The sequence below is a fragment of the Pleurodeles waltl genome, chromosome 10 (assembly GCF_031143425.1).
Source record: "Pleurodeles waltl isolate 20211129_DDA chromosome 10, aPleWal1.hap1.20221129, whole genome shotgun sequence".
NCBI classification, from domain to species: domain Eukaryota; kingdom Metazoa; phylum Chordata; class Amphibia; order Caudata; family Salamandridae; genus Pleurodeles; species Pleurodeles waltl.
Genome location: NC_090449.1, coordinates 905,772,522 through 905,789,981, shown reverse-complemented (window position 1 = coordinate 905,789,981; position 17,460 = coordinate 905,772,522). Strand labels below are relative to the sequence as shown.

Genomic DNA, 17,460 nt, shown 5'->3' with positions numbered 1-17,460 from the left:
GTGGACCGAGTTATCCCTGGGGAGGGGACAAGTGTCACACCCCAGGGGTAGAGTGGGCAACACCACTATGTTGGTCATGGGGGTACTATCCTGCTCCTGGGATACATCTGTGAGCAAAGTAAGGTTAGGTGCTGCACAGATGGGATCCGCAGGAAAGGAGAAAGGTTCCCCATGGATGGGCTTAGTGGGCCCTGAGAGTATGGACAGAGGGATCCAATTGGAGTCAGGAAGGCGAAGAACTGGAGCATGCCCCTGCTGTTGTGGGCCTGGGTCCTTGTTCTGTCGCCTCAAACAGGGAAGTACATCAGGATAGTGATTGTTCTCCCCTGGCTTTAGGCTGGTGGGGGGTCATGTTGGACCTGGCTTTTTGACAGGGACATCCCCAAACTTTTTGCCTCCTTCCTCCTATTTTTTCTGACCTGCTGTTGTTGGCTTTTGACCTCTGAGCCCTTTACCACTGCTAACCAGTGCTAAAGTGCATATGCTCTCTGTGTAAATTGTACTATTGATTGGTTTATCCATGATTGACTATTTAATCTACCTGTAAGTCCCTATTAGAGTGCACTACATGTGCCTAGGGCCTGTAGATTAAATGCTACTAGTGGGCCTGCAGCACTGGTTGTGCCACCCACCTCAGTAGCCCCTTAACCTTGTCTCAGGCCTGCCATTGCAAGGCCTGTGTGTGCAGTTTCACTGCCACTTCGACTTGGCATTTAAAAGTACTTGCCAAGCCTAGAACTCCCCTTTTTCTACATATAAGTCATCCCTAATGTGTGCCCTAGGTATCCCCTAGAGCAGGGTGCTGTGTAGGTAAAAGGCAGGACATGTACCTGTGTAGTTATGTGTCCTGGTAGTGTAAAACTCCTAAATTCGTTTTTACACTACTGTGAGGCCTGCTCCCTTCATAGGCTAACATTGGGGCTGCCCTCATACACTGTTGAAGCGGCAGCTGCTGATCTGAAAGGAGCAGGAAGGTCATATTTAGTATGGCCAGAATGGTAATACAAAATCCTGCTGACTGGTGAAGTCGGATTTAATATTACTATTCTAGAAATGCCACTTTTAGAAAGTGAGCATTTCTTTGCACTAAAATCTTGTTGTGCCCTTCAATCCACGTCTGGCTAGGTTTAGTTGACAGCTCCTTGTGCATTCACTCAGACACACCCCAAACACAGGGTACTCAGCCTCACTTGCATACATCTGCATTTTGAATGGGTCTTCCTGGGCTGGGAGGGTGGAGGGCCTGCCCTCACACAAAGGACTGCCCCACCCCCTACTGGGACTCTGGCAGACAGGATTGAGCTGAAAGGGAACCGGGTGCATTTCTTAGAGACTCTTTGAAGTCACCCCCACTTCAAAGGCACAACTTAGTATAAAACAGGGCCTCTGCCCTACCTCATCAGACACTTGCTGGAGAAGAAACCTGAACCAGAAACTACATCCTGCCAAGAAGAACTGCCTGGCTGCTCAAAGGACTCACCTGTCTGCTTTCTCCAAAGGACTGCTGTCTTGCTGTTGCCCTGCTGCCTTGCTGAACTCTTGTCTGGCTGTGAAAGTGCTCTCCAAGGGCTTGGATAGAGCTTGCCTCCTGTTCCTTGAAGTCTCAGGACCAAAAAGACTTCTGCCTTTCACGTGGACGCTCCGTGCGCCGAAAATTTCGACGCACAGCTTGTTTCGCGGCGAGAAAAACGCCGCACACCGACGCTGATCAACGCGACGCCCTCGGGACGATCGAGACTTCGACGCACAACCTCGCAAGGACAAAGCCGCCCGACTTCCAAGGAGAAATCGACGCGACGCCTACCGTGAGTGCGAAACTTTGACGCACGGCCTCGCAAGGACAACGCCGCCCGACTTCCAAGGAGAAATCGACGCGACGCCTGCCGTGAGACCAAAATTTCGACGCACGGCCTCGCAAGGAAAACGACGCCCGACTTCCAAGGAGAAATCGACGCGACGCCTACCGTGAGATCGAAACTTCGACGCGCAGCCCCGCAGAACGACGCGCAGCCGGAAAATAAGCAGGAGAATCCACGCACAGACCCGGGACATCTGGTAATCCCCGCGATCCACAAAAAGAGACTGTCTGCGCGCCGGAAAACGACGCCCGACTTCCCCGCGTGGAAAAGAACGACGCAAGTCTGTGTGTGCTGAGCGGAAAACGACGCACACACCCCTTTTTCCACGCATCTCTTCTCCTGTGGCCCTCTGAGGAGATTTCCCACCAGAAACCAGGTACTCTGTGCTTGAAAGACACTTTATTGCTTTTTAAAGACTTAAAGACTCTTAATATCACTTTTCAGTGATATCTTTACAAATTCGTATTGCAACTTTGATCGTTTTGACCTACAATTATCCAGATAAATATTCTATATTTTTCTAAACACTGTGTGGTGTATTTTTGTGGTGCTATACTATGGTGTTGTATGATTTATTGCACAAATGCTTTACACATTGCCTTCTAAGTTAAGCCTAACTGCTCGTGCCAAGCTACCGGAGGGTGAGCACAGGCTGATTTTGGATTGTGTGTGACTTACCCTGACTAGAGTGAGGGTTCTTGCTTGGACAGAGGGCAACCTAACTGCCAACCAAAAACCCCATTTCTAACACCATGTAAAATAATAAACATCATAAGTAGATCTTAAAATCTGACTCTTTATTAAAAGTGACCACTAAAATTATTTTTGTCCATCGTATGTGTTAATGAGCCTATGGTTTTGCTTTGTTAAGGTAAATGATGATATTTCTAGTCCTAGTCAAATAAAAACCCAAGAGAGATATTTGAAAAGAGAGAAATTCAAATGTGAATGCTGTCATTCATGAAAGGATCAGTAGGGCTCAGTCTCCAGGTGCATTAAAGAACAAAAGTGGTTACCTGAAAACCACATTAAGATAAACAAGTGTATTATTAAGGCAAGGTTTGTTACTACCTGTGTAGAGAACTATGTCCTCAAATATTGTGCCGAAAATCTGCATCAACAATAGACAAACTGAAATCATCTTCCAGATTCATCATGTACTGAACTATTGACCCTATCAGTTGAATTTGCATGAGTAAAAATATTGTTAATTTGCCATCTTAACAATCAAAACCAATAACTAGAATAGCAATAGAGGGAGCTGGCACTCAATACCAGTGATAATCTAATTTTCAAAATCTTGTGAGTGTTTTCTGGCCTGCAATTTCCTGATAGGCTAACACATACCAGATTTTTTACAGTACCCAGTTTTACCACTTGTGTGAGGGATAAAAGGGTTTACAAACCTTCAATTTCTCCAGAGCTGATGATGATCCCGTCCAGTTTCTTGTCATCAGATTGTGAACTTAATCTACTTATGTGCTCAACCTGAAATTGCTATTGGATATATAGGTAGCTAGATAGATAGATAGATAGATAAATAGATAGATACTTTTTCTTTTTTGTTACTAAAAGTAATTTGGCTGTAGTAGAGAGAATAGCCTCTTCTGATGTCAAAGGTGTCTTCAGAATGCAATCACACCCTGGTTTCTTCGTCAGTAGTTCTGCTTTTCATTATGTGATGCTGTTGCTACATCTGGGAAATTTAGGAGTATCTCTTGTCTAGCCATTGGATTATACACTTCAAAATGTAATGTCCTACATAGTAAGCATGTTTTGAATGAAAGTTGTGCAACACTTATTTCATAGCTGGATTACCTGTCCTAACTTTGGTAAATTAGACTGGATCTGAAATAATCACTGTTAGAAATGGGGTCTTTGGTTGAAAGTCAGGTTACCCCCTGTTCAAGCAAGGACCCTCACTCTAGTCAGGGTAAAAGAGAATCACCCTCAGCTAACCCCTGCTTACCCCCTTGGTAGCTTGGCAGAGCAGTAGGCTTAACTTCAGAGTGCTAGGTGTAAAGTATTTGCACCAACACACACAGTAACTTCATGAAAACACTACAAAATGACACAACACTGGTTTAGAAAAATAGGAAATATTTATCTAAACAAAACAAGACCAAAACGACAAACATCCGACACACACAAGTCAAGTTATTAATTTTTAAAGATTAAACTCAAAAATAGCGTTTAGAAACAAAAATGCTTCGATGAGATGTTAACACGGCATCGTGACGGAGTCGTTCCCAACAAGCCGGCACCAGCGGCGCCGGACACGGAGTCGTGTAGACCCCCAAGTACGGTACCTTTGGTGAAGAGTGAAAACAAGATGATGCGCGAAGTCGGGGATCGCGGCATCTATGCGAAACGTTGAATCCGTGCACTTCGAGCGGCGTCGGTCACGACGTGGTGCAGTGACTTCCAGGGAGTCGCGGACTTCAGCGGGGCTGCAGCAGCGTTGGGCCTGCGAAGAGCGTCGCGTTCCAGCAAAGGTCACGCCGTCGGGTGCAGGCGCCGTCACCGGATTCAGCAGCGGCGTCGGTCCGAAGTCGTACAAAGTCGATTTCCTTGGATTCCACCAGCTTTCCTTTCAAGGGCCCAGGGACTGGATAGGGCAGCACTTGTCGGGGCAGGAGTTTCTCCAGAGACTCCAGGTGCTGGCAGAGAGAAGTCTTTGCTGTCCCTGAGACTTCAAAGTAAAACACAAACGCTGTGGGATAGCGTAAGTGGAAGGACGGAGTGCGGAACCAATCAAACATTCACCCCCAGTCACAGATCTGGGTTTAATCCATCCATTATTTTGCTCACCATGCCACCCCAGTTTGAACCCAGCCATATGCAAATCAGTCTTGACCCTGTTCCTCATGGGAACAGTCCAGCCCGAACTGCCAGGCCAGGTTCTCCCTGGACCGGAAACAAGCATCCTGGGACCGGTTTCGGGGTTTCACCCCTCATCAGCCAGGCTAGCTTGAATCCAGTGGCACAGTGAGCCCGGGACCCACGTCTGGGCATACCTGGCGCACTTAGTGCGGCAAAAGCAAAGCAAAACACAAACGCTGTGGGATAGCGTAAGTGGATGGACGGAATGCGGAACCAATCAAACATTCACCCCCAGTCACAGATCTGGGTTTAATCCATCCATTATTTTGCTCACCGTGCCACCCCAGTTTGAACCCAGCCATATGCAAATCAGTCTTGACCCTGTTCCTCATGGGAACAGTCAAGCCCGAACTGCCAGGCCAGGTTCTCCCTGGACCGGAAACAAGCATCCTGGGACCGGTTTCGGGGTTGCACCCCTCATCAGCCAGGCTAGCTTGAATCCAGTGGCACAGTGAGCCCGGGACCCACGTCTGGGCATACCCGGCGCACTTAGGGCGGCAAAAGAAAAGCAAAACACAAACGCTGTGGGATAGCGTAAGTGGATGGACGGAATGCGGAACCAATCAAACATTCACCCCCAGTCACAGATCTGGGTTTAATCCATCCATTATTTTGCTCACCATGCCACCCCAGTTTGAACCCAGCCATATGCAAATCAGTCTTGACCCTGTTCCTCATGGGAACAGTCCAGCCCGAACTGTCAGGCCAGGTTCTCCCTGGACCGGAAACAAGCATCCTGGGACCGGTTTCGGGGTTTCACCCCTCATCAGCCAGGCTAGCTTGAATCCAGTGGCACAGTGAGCCCAGGACCCACGTCTGGGCATACCCGGCGCACTTAGGGCGGCAAAAGCAAAGCAAAACACAAACACTGTGGGATAGCGTAAGTGGATGGACGGAATGCGGAACCAATCAAACATTCACCCCCAGTCACAGATCTGGGTTTAATCCATCCATTATTTTGCTCACCATGCCACCCCAGTTTGAACCCAGCCATATGCAAATCAGTCTTGACCCTGTTCCTCATGGGAGCAGTCCAGCCCGAACTGCCAGGCCAGGTTCTCCCTGGACCGGAAACAAGCATCCTGGGACCGGTTTCGGGGTTTCACCCCTCATCAGCCAGGCTAGCTTGAATCCAGTGGCACAGTGAGCCCGGGACCCACGTCTGGGCATACCCAGCGCACTTAGGGCTGCAAAAGCAAAGCAAAACACAAACACTGTGGGATAGCGTAAGTGGATGGACGGAATACGGAACCAATCAAACATTCACCCCCAGTCACAGATCTGGGTTTAATCCATCCATTATTTTGCTCACCATGCCACCCCAGTTTGAACCCAGCCATATGCAAATCAGTCTTGACCCTGTTCCTCATGGGAACAGTCCAGCCCAAACTGCTAGGCCAGGTTCTCCCTGGACCGGAAACAAGCATCCTGGGACCGGTTTCGGGGTTTCACCCCTCATCAGCCAGGCTAGCTTGAATCCAGTGGCACAGTGAGCCCGGGACCAACGTCTGGGCATACCCGGCGCACTTAAGGCGGCAAAAGCAAAGCAAAACACAAACGCTGTGGGAAAGCGTAAGTGCCTGAGACTTCAAACAACAGGAGGCAAGCTCTAACTCAAGCCCTTGGAGATTTCTTCACAAGATGGAAGGTACACAAAGTCCAGTCTTTGCCCTCTTACTCTGGCAGAAGCAGCACTGCAGGAAAACTCCACAAAGCACAGTCACAGGCAGGGCAGCACTTCTTCCTCAGCTATCAGCTCTTCTCCAGGTAGAGGTTCCTCTTGGTTCCAGAAGTGTTTCTAAAGTCTGTAGATTTGGGTGCCCTTCTTATACCCATTTTAGTCTTTGAAGTCACCTTTCTTCAAAGGGGACTCACACCTACTTGTGAAATCCTGCCTTGCCCAGGCAAGGCATCAGACACACAGCAGGGGGTTGGAGCCGGTATTGTCAGAGGCAGGCACAGTCCTTTCAGATGAGAGTGACCACTCCACCCCTGCCTCCTAGCAGAGATGGCTAATCAGGAAATGCAGGTTACACCCCAGCCCCCTTTGTGTCACTGTCTAGTGCGAGGTGAAAAACAACCCAACTGTCAAACTGACCCAGACAGGGAATCCACAAACAAGGCAGAGTCACAGAATGGTTTAAGCAAGAAAATGCTCACTTTCTAAAAGTGGCATTTTCAAACGCACAATCTTAAAATCAACTTTACTAAAAGATGTATTTTTAAATTGTGAGTTCAGGGACCCCAAACTCCACATGTCCATCTACTTTGTAGGGGAATCTACACTTTAATCATAATTAAAGGTAGCCCCCATGTTATCCTATGAGAGAGACAGGCCTTGCAACAGTGAAAAACGAAGTTGGCAGTATTTCACTGTCAGGACATATAAACAACATTACTATATGTCCTACCTTATCCATACACTGCACCCTGCCCTTGGGGCCACCTAGGGCCTACCTTAGGGGTGCCTTACATGTAAGAAAAGGGAAGGTTTAGGCCTGGCAAGTGGGTACACTTGCCAAGTCGAATTTACAGTGTAAAAATACACACACAGACACTGCAGTGGCAGGTCTGAGACATGAATACAGAGCTACTTATGTGGGTGGCACAACCAGTGCTGCGGGCCCACTAGTAGCATTTGATTTACAGGCCCTGGTACCTCTAGTGCACCTTACTAGGGACTTACTAGTAAATCAAATGGGCCAATCATGGATAAACCAATTACATACAATTTACACGGAGAGCATATGCACTTTAGCACTGGTTAGCAGTGGGAAAGTGCTCAGAGTTCAAAAGCCAACAGCGACAGGTCAGAAAAAAATAGGAGGCAGGATGCAAAAAGATTCAGGATGACCCTGCATAAGCAAAAGTCCAACAATCACCAACTGTGGAGTTTTGAATACATTCTAAATAAGTTGTCCAACAGTTCTGCAACACCAGGGCTTGAAGCGGTCCCTGTTCTCTTCATGCAGATGTCTCTGGAAAGCTTTTTGGAGAGCCTGTGTTAATATGACGATCACCTAGGGGCATATTTATCGGTATTTGATGTAGCACAAGACAACAGGCTGTGCTGTGTTAATTGGAGAGGGCAAGAATGTGCCACATCTTCCAATATAGCACACATTCCTGCTTTCTCCCTGCTGTGGAACACTATATGCTGCCTAGCACCAATGCAGACACCCTTGCACCATGATGTAAGGATGCATTTGCTTCAGGCAGGACTGCTCTTGTGTAGGATGGGATGTCTTTCTGCCCAAAAAGAATCCCTCAAGGCATTTTCCTCCTTTGAAAGGTGCTGCAAAATGCAACACACGTAGAAAGAGTGAGCAATGTGGATAAATGATATATATTTCTCCTTGTTAATCTGGAAAGCAACCAATTTTGACTCATTTCCAGGTTTACTAGTCTTGGTAAATCTGGGAATGTGGCAAAACCATGGGTGGATGGGTGAGAACACCCACGCTCCACTCATGTAATGCCTTTCTGGCACAGGGTAACAGAAAGCTGCAACTTGCAATGGATGCTATGCGTTACTCTGGATTTACAAAGCAACACACGGCCATGCAATATGTTTGGCTTCTTAAATCTGACTTAAGGATTGCTTTGCCCTTCCATCACTCTGTGTGAGCAAGGGCAACAAAATCCTTTAATAAATCTGGGCCCTAATCTTTCGTAAAGTGATGAAGACAGGGCTGCTTTACCTAAAAGCCTCTTCCCACGTTACACTGTCACTTTTGCCTCTCGTAGTACAGAGCCAAGACAGCCCACGAGGTGCAAGCACATGCTTTATGTTACACTATAGCGCAATATTGCAAACACCACCATCTTAAGACCTGTGACAGCTGAATATATTTTTACATTATTCTACAAAGGTTTATTTGACTTGAGAGTGATGTTAAAGTGCTCATCAATGTACGCCTACAGGGGAAATGGTCAATGGATGAGGTGGTAATGTAAATTATCTAGTCACATTCACAGTGTATTTTTTAAAACTAAATATCTATAACAAGTTATTTTTATTTAAACAGTTTTGTTTAGATTATGTCAAAATGCCAATACCCCTTAGTGCGGTGAATGGACCTTGCATAGCCATAAACATTCGATATATATTTAATGTCAAATTTCACTGTTATTTTGAGAAAAAAAACGCCCTGTTCACATCAGGGCAGTCTTCCAGATAGCGCCAAGTAAATAACTCCTTTCTTGAATCATTTTATGCCAAATTTGAATGCAATTACCCAAATTATATCAATTTCTTTTTAGGCTCTGATGAGCTTGTGTGCACATTGTTGATGGCAGATTTCAGAAATGATGAATAAATCCCGGAGGAGCCATATGAATTCATGCCAGGGAAAATTCTCTCAAATTCACAAGCATGAAAATATTAATTGGATAAACTCACCAGACTGAATGACACTCTGGGGTTTAGAAGCATGCATCCTGAAATACTTTCTTGCCGGTGTAATGCAAAATGCGGAACCCGAGGCTTATAAACCCTCGGAGTTATTTTAGAAACCGGAAAAAGTGATTATATTCTTACGGCTGTCCCAATCTGTGTTTAGTGACTGCTTCAGTTATGACATGTGTCATGGGTCCAGACTTGCTGCTCTTTGCTCGTGTTACTGCAGAATTTAGTATATAGAATTTGCAGAGTACCCAAAGTAAGGCCAGTTTATCAGTTTATTGCGCACATTTCTAGTCAAAGTTTCGAGTTTTGGAGAAGTATTATAATCTGGTTTTCTCTCACACTGAAATGTAATTGTGTCATTTGTTTTCTTTCCCAAAAGCTACATTTTGATGACATTATTCATGATTAATGTTGGACTTTTTTGCTTATACAGGGTCATCCCCAATCTTTTTGCTGCCTGCCTCCTATTTTTTCTGACCTGTTGATGTTGGCTTTTGAACTCTGAGCACTTTACCACTGCTAACCAGTGCTAAAGTGCATATGCTCTCTTTGTAAATTGTATGTAATTGGTTTATCCATGATTGGCATATTTGATTTACTAGTAAGTCCCTAGTAAAGTGCACTAGAGGTGCCAGGGCCTGTAAATCAAATGCTACTAGTGGGCCTTCAGCACTGGCTGTGCCACCCACATAAGTAGCTCTGTAATCATGTCTCAGACCTGCCATTGTAGTGTCTGTGTGTGCAATTTTAACTCTAAATTCGACTTGGCAAGTGTACCCACTTTCCAGGCCTAAACCTTCCCTTTTCTTACATGTAAGGCACCCCTAAGGTAGGCCCTAGGTAGCCCCAAGGGCAGGCTGCAGTGTATGGATAAGGTAGGACATATAGTAATGTGTTTTATATGTCCTGACAGTGAAATATTTCTAAATGTGTTTTTCACTGTTGTAAGGCCTGTCCCTCTCATAAGTTAACATGGGGGCTACCTTTAAATCTGATTTAAGTGTAGATTCCCTTTGGGAGCGGATGGACATGTGGAGTTTGGGGTCTCTGAGCTCACTATTCAAAAATACATCTTTTAGTAAAGTGGATTTTAAGATTGTGTGTTTTAAAATGCCACTTTTAGAAAGTGAGCACTTTCTTGCTTATACTATTTCTGTGACTCTGCCTGTTTGTGGATTCCCTGTCCGGGTCAGTTTGACAGTTGGGTTGGTTGCACCTCACACTAGACAGTGACACAAAGGGAGCTGGGGTGTAGCCTGCATATCCTGATGAGCCATCTGTGCTAGGAGGGAGGGGAGGAGTGGTCACTTACACCTAAAAGGGCTGTGCCTGTCCTCACACACTGCCGTCTCCGACCCTGGTGAGTGTCTGGGGCCCGGCCTGGGCAAGGCAGGATTTCACATTCAAAAGAGACTTTACTTTGAAGTAGGCCTACTTCAAAGGAGAAATTGGGTATAAGAAGGGCACCCAAAACCACAGACTTTAGAACACTTCTGGAAACAAGAAGAACCTCTGCCTGGAGAAGAGCTGAAGAGCTGAGGAAGAAGTGCTGCCCTGCCTGTGACTGTGCTTTGTGGAGATATCCTGCAGTTGCTGCTTCTGCCAGAGTATGAGGGCAAAGACTGGACTTTGTGTGCCTTCCATCTTGTGAAGAAATCTCCAAGGGCTTGAGTTAGAGCTTGCCTCCTGTTGTTTGAAGTCTCAGGGACAGCAAAGACTTCTCTCTGCCAGCACCTGGAGTCTCTGGAGAGACTCCTGCTTTGACAAGTGGTGCCCTATCCAGTCCCTGGGCCCTTGAAAGGAAAGCTGGTGGAAATCCAAGGAAATCGACTTCGGACCGACGCCGCTGCTGAATCCGGTGACGCCGCCTGCTCCCGACGTCGTGACCTTCGCTGGAACGCGACGATCTATGCAGACCCGACGATGCTGCAGCCCCGCTGAAGTGCGTTACTCCGTGGAAGTCGCCGGACCACGTCGTGACCTACGCAGCTCGAAGTGCGCGGATTCAACATTTCACACAGACGCCGTGATCCCCGACTTCGTGCATCGACTTGTTTTCACTCTTCACCAATGGTACTGTACTTGGGGGTCTACGCAACTCCATGTCCGGCACCGCTGGTGTCGGCTTGTTGGGAACGAGTCCGTCACGACGCCGTGTTAACACCTCATCAAAGCATTTTGTGCTTCTAAGCGCTATTTTTGATTTTAATCTTTAAAAATTCATATCTTGACTTGTGTAGGTCGGATTTTTGTCGTTTTGGTCTTGTTTTGTTTAGATAAATATTTCCTATTTTTCTAAACTGGGGTTGTGTCATTTTGTAGTGTTTTCATTAAGTTACTGTGTGTGTTGGTACAAATACTTTACACCTAGCACTCTGAAGTTAAGCCTACTGCTCTGCCAAGCTACCAAGGGGGTAAGCAGGGGTTAGCTGAGGGTGATTCTCTTTTACCCTAACTAGAGTAAGGGTCCTTGCTTGAACAGGGGGTAACCTGACTGTCAACCAAAGACCCCATTTCTAACAATTAACACTTAAGAACTGAATGTTGTACATAAGAACTAACTGAATTACTACAATACGATTTCAATATAAAGGGAAACATTGTAGGAATTGTATTGCGTCAGTGTGAGAAATGAATGGTTCTAACTAAACTATTATGAACTAATTTAGACCTAAATGATGATTCCTGTTGTGCAATGTTGATAACTTTTGTAGACATAGGCCCTCATTCTGACCTTGGCGGGCGGCGGAGGCCGCCCGCCAAAGTCCCGCCGTCAGGTTACCGTTCCGCGGTCGAAAGACCGCGGCGGTAATTCTGACTTTCCCGCTGGGCTGGCGGGCGGTCGCCTTCAGACCGCCCGCCAGCCCAGCGGGAAAGAGGCTTCCACGATGAATCCGGCTCGGAATCGAGCCGGCGGAGTGGAAGCTGTGCGACGGGTGCAGTTGCACCCGTCGCGTATTTCACTGTCTGCGCAGCAGACAGTGAAATACATGTAGGGGCCCTCTTACGGGGGCCCCTGCAATGCCCATGCCAGTGGCATGGGCACTGCAGGGGCCCCCAGGGGCCCCGCGACCCCCCCTACCGCCATCCGGATCCCAGCGGTCGGACCGCCGGGATCTGGACGGCGGTAGGGGGGGTCGGAATCCCCGCAGCGGTGCAGCAAGCTGCGCCGCCATGGAGGATTCAATGGGGCGGCGGTACACTGGCGGGAGCCCGCCAGTGGTGCCGGTCCGACCGCGGCTTTACCGCCGCGGTCGGAATCCCCATTGGAGCACCGCCGGCCTGTCGGCGGTGCTCCCGCGGTCCTCCGCCCTGGCGGTCAAAGACCGCCAGGGTCAGAATGAGGGCCATAATATCTTCAAGACACCAGATTACAACTCTGGAGCCATAATGCCATTGTCTTGCAGGTGACCCTTCCAAAATAGTAGGTTTGCTTGACCACAAGGTTTAAAATGAGTATGAATAACCAAATATCTAAGCTATTGGTTTCCGTTCAGCAAAGAAAACGAAGAAAGTTGGGTGAAATTGAAGCTGATTTACACACACAAAGAGGCGGGGTAAACTGGGTTGAAAGGTTGATTACCAGCAAAAGCCCCGCACTAGGGGCCTCTGTAGGCTGGAGCACACAGGGGTGGAATGCTAGAACCCAGAAGCTCCCTGCTCTTCTAAGCATAGACACCTAATGAAGGTACAATACGGGACCTCCAGAACAAAACTGAAGTTGACCAGAGGTCGATTTGGTGCCTAAAGACCCAGGGGTTTCGGAGGGGGCCATCTGCAGAGGTGAAGGGCCGTTATCAAGGTACCATTCCAAATGTGCAGATGCCAAGGGGAAGCAAAGTAACGCTCTGAGTGTACCTTCAAGTTCAGGCCCGTTGGAGAAAACCTTTAAAATGTGCATCACCATGTTTTACTCCCTGAAGACACAGGTTTTACTTAGTCATGCAGGCTGCTTACCCAAAACAAAATGAGCATGATTAGGAAAGACGTCTAAGTTATGATACATGCAGCTCCCATTGATACCAAATATAGAGGGGCAACAAAGTACCACACACTGCCCTAAAACCAGCTATCCCTCAGGGAAGAAGAATTAGCACTCCGAGGGGTGGAACAGAAAGTTGACAGTAAGCTGCCACACACATGGGCCATGAAGTACATGGGGCTATGGTCAGATTGTACCAGAAGATGTAGGTAGAAGTGGGTAATTGCAGCTACCTGCAGTAACGTAAGCCCCAAAGGACACCAATGTTTTCAAGAGAACCGGGGGGAAGCCAATATGACTGCTTAAGTGGGGTCAGAGAGTTAAGAGCATGATGCTTGAAGTCACTATTTCCATATTTGGGGCAATGTTACCCATTCAATTGCAGCCTCAGAACTCTTTGGAGCCGCATGACACCCCACAATTCTCTGAAAGCATAACAATTGCCATACTGTGGCTTAGGTCCAGTCCATTGGATGCAGAAAGACCTAAGTGCTTATGAGGCATTCATCTGATACCACACATGTTCAGTAGGCTAGGATTTCCTCAATAGGCAGGCACGAAGTCTGACCCAAAGCTAACATTTAAGTGGAACTTGGAAGTTCGCCATCCTTAATATGCTCTCCTGATCCTCAAACCCATTAGGTGTGAGTGGGGACCACATAGCATATCCATGTACCCCACTGCACTACTGCACTAGATCTCCTCCACAATTCTGGGCGAGGCTACGCACCCAGGGTAAGGCCCATCCTTTCTTAAAGCAAATATTTTTTGAAACTGGCTCTCATTATTCTGTGTCAGAGTAGATGTAACCACTCAAAGATACTGACACTAATGAATAGGAGATAGTGATTCTCATCCAAGTGTACGTGTGGCAATTGATGACTTTCTTATATGATTTTAAAATTTACCAAGATAAGCATTTTGGGAGTTCCAGCAAATCCATTCGAAAACAGTAGAACTTATTTTAATTTACATTTGTGCCCAGTGTGGATCACGTGTGTTTAGTAAAATAATACTATATTGTGGTCAGAACGTTTTAACATTAAGGGTGACAGATGTAAATAAAAAAAAAACACACACACTTGTGGCAGGCAACATTTAAATTGTATATGTGCATTTGTAAGTGGAACCACACCATCTATATAAGATCAAGAGTTTTGAGACTTACAAAAGATTTGAATACTCTTTCACCTTATCTTCCTCATTGATATTGAGGTATTCTAACAGACAATAATTGTTAAAAGTCCTGGTAGGATACCAGGCAACTGGAGAAAACACCTTCTGTGTTGATAATAGAGTATGATAGGAATTACGTTAAAGGTTTTAATTAAAGTAGTTCAGGCCTTCAAAATTGATGTGAAAATTTAAAATTAATTCTATGCCATAACAGCGGTACTTCTTTTCCCAGTATCCCTATTGCAAATAAGGGCTTTATAGTGTCCGTGGACCTCTGCTAACTTGCTGGTGAATGATTGTCATGCTTTAGACACAAATCAAAAATCAGGTTTTCACTAATATCATCCCTTAGAAAGCCACATTGTCCACATTCACTAACATCATTTACACTACAAAGATCCATAATTGGACCACAGTTATTGAAACTTTTTTTTGGAAAAGATGAATTGGTAAATTTACGTATTACCAGTTAGTTTCAGGTACTTGTTTGTTGTATCTGTTAACGTCTTGTGGATTTCTGGATCTTGGGGTGATTGATGGTGGTGGGATTCTTTTCAAGATGCTTTAAAAAAGGATGGAGTTCTTCAACAATTTTGGACCTCTTTGTCACTCAGTACTGATCCCCTGATGGGTACAAAGCACAAGATACCTGCCCACATTTGACTGAGGAGCACTTTGTTATTATCTTCAGCAGAGATAGTAGGTATGGGATTATTTGCTGTTTCAATTTATAGGCCCTGGTGTTTGGTCTATCTTCTTTAGTTATGGATTGGTTTTAAGGGCGGACCTAGGTTAGATTACAGGAATCCTGAGCTCTCTAACCCTGCATGGCGCTGTGGGGGCTAAGGGATTTTAGCTGGCCAGTTTTAGAACCTTCAGGTACTGAAAGACCAGTGTTTGTTTCTGCAGCGACACATGGGGAAAGATGAAAGCCAACAAATATCATTCTTTGTTATTAACACAAGGACACATTTTTTTTTCTCTGTCTGCTGCTAGGTATAAGAAACAGATTGCTTTTGCACAGTCATTTCTGATGTCATCAGACTCTAGAAGAACATATAAGTGGTTGTTAGTTTCTATTATCTCTCATGAGTTTCAAAAAGTCAATAAAACACTCCATGTGAATAAACTGCAAACAGAACCTGAATATACGTGGGAATGCAGACTTTTGGCCTTCTAGTAAGCCCTCTCTCAGGTCTCTAAATTCAGTTGAAGCACACACAAGGGAATTTCTACTTTATGACACAAATAAATGCAGGTATATGTACTTTCATGAGTCTAAGGACCATATGTACGTTCCTTTTTTCTCCTCGCAAATGGCCCGATTCGCAGAAGTGGAGTCAGAATATTTGATGCAGTCATCTAAGGTAAACCCATATAACCCTTGGACCCGGGTAATTAAATACTGATCAACAAATTAGGTCAACTCGGGGGAAGTACATGCCTAACCTCCCACGGCATTTAAAATACTTTTTCAATCAACTTTAATCTAAAATAAATGTATAATACTCCCAGTCAATTTATATCACCATTTAATGATTACTCTAATGAAAAAATATATATCTCCTTCAATCATAAAAACTTCATTATAAAGTAGGTGCTCCCAATATACGACGCAGTGAAAGTGCAAAAGTGATGTACGTGCAAAAGTGTTACGTACAATATATACAGATGTGGTTGAAGACATAAAGAAAAGAGCAAACTTAAAAAAAAAACTTGAACCCAGGTGCAATTATAATAATCCACATATAATATAGTAAACGTTTCGACTCTATAGCAAGATATCAATCATTAGTGGGTCATCCTCAGAACTGAATAGCTCTTTTCATAGGGAACACCTAATATTTTAAGTATCCTATTTAAACGATTCCCATTAATTCATAGAATACATCTCCTCTTTTTTTTATATATCCTGGTATCAATAATTAAACAACCTGTTCCAATTGGCAAGAATCTTCCAATACTTTATTATAAATTTGCATGCATTCCATTATTTTGCCTTGTAAGAGTCTTGTCCTGCTTGTATCTGCAGGAAAAAGAAATTGCTGTCCTTGTTGTAGCTATATTATATTAGATTCCACTTTGTTTACAGTGGCCCTACAATAAACATTATAAATAGAAAGTGTAGCCATGCCCGTTGGAGTCAGAGCAATGCCCAACAAATCTGGGCAATCAGAATCTACTTCTGCGAACACTACTTGATATGGTTGTTTTAACCCAAGTTGTCAAGCCCACCGTTAACCTGCCTTTCCCTGTTGCAGTAGCCTCCTTGCTAAATAACATTAATCCTGAGCAATTCGTAGAGCTGGTCAACCAAATTTCTTGAAACAAACATATGTCATTTGCATCTACAAGGGTACCCCACTCAGGGCAGGGCAGCTTCGATGAGAGCCCTGCTGTGTTCCAAGACATCAAATTGGTGTGAGGATTGGGATGAGCCTTTACTGATCTTGCACCCCTAGCAAAAGCAATATTAGGAAAGACTGAGCCTTCCATAGCCTGTCTGCACACTCATGAGCACAACTTATTTGAACTGCCCCTCCCACAGGCAGTGGCACACTTCCATTAACAGCTCGGCTAGATGCGGCATCCTCAGCACTATCCGAATGCCCACCCACACATTTGTCTGTTTGCAGTGTCTCATGCTTGGGCCCATTATGTCAGTCAATATCATTGAAAGCCGTATAACAATTGTTCATCGGTATCCCACTGCTTTGGGCGATGTTCATTTCTTCAGCCCTGCATTGGCCCCTCATTTCTTCTCCCTCAAAGTGAGTGATGGATCTGTAAAAGTAGCCCAGGGGCAATACTACTGTTAACCCACTGATTATTTGACTGGGCGAAGAGCAGATGTCGCACCACATGAAGTAACCTAAAATTTACAATAATACAGTCTCCTTGCCTGTCCTTGGGTCCCGCACCAATCCAGTCCACCCTTCACGTTAGAAGAGTACTATTAGCCATGGTTAGAGGAACATTTTTATGCCAGCCCAGCCAGTTCAAGGTCTTATAGAGCAAATCCACCTGGGACTCTGTTTGCTCCGGTCTCACTGGGAGTACACCTGAGAGAATCACAACATGTGGAGGTGATGCTGGGGGTAGTTTGATGACTGGTCTCAATTGAAGGTTAGAAAAGTTCTCCAGTCATCACT

The 17,460-nt window shown here is 45.6% G+C and overlaps 1 protein-coding gene across 2 annotated transcripts in view; it reads left to right on the top strand.

Annotated features, from left to right (window-relative positions):
- Positions 1–17,460, top strand: part of CALCR (calcitonin receptor) — a 2,320,029-nt gene that overhangs the window by 647,632 nt on the left and 1,654,937 nt on the right. The gene's annotated exons all lie outside the window — the stretch shown is intronic.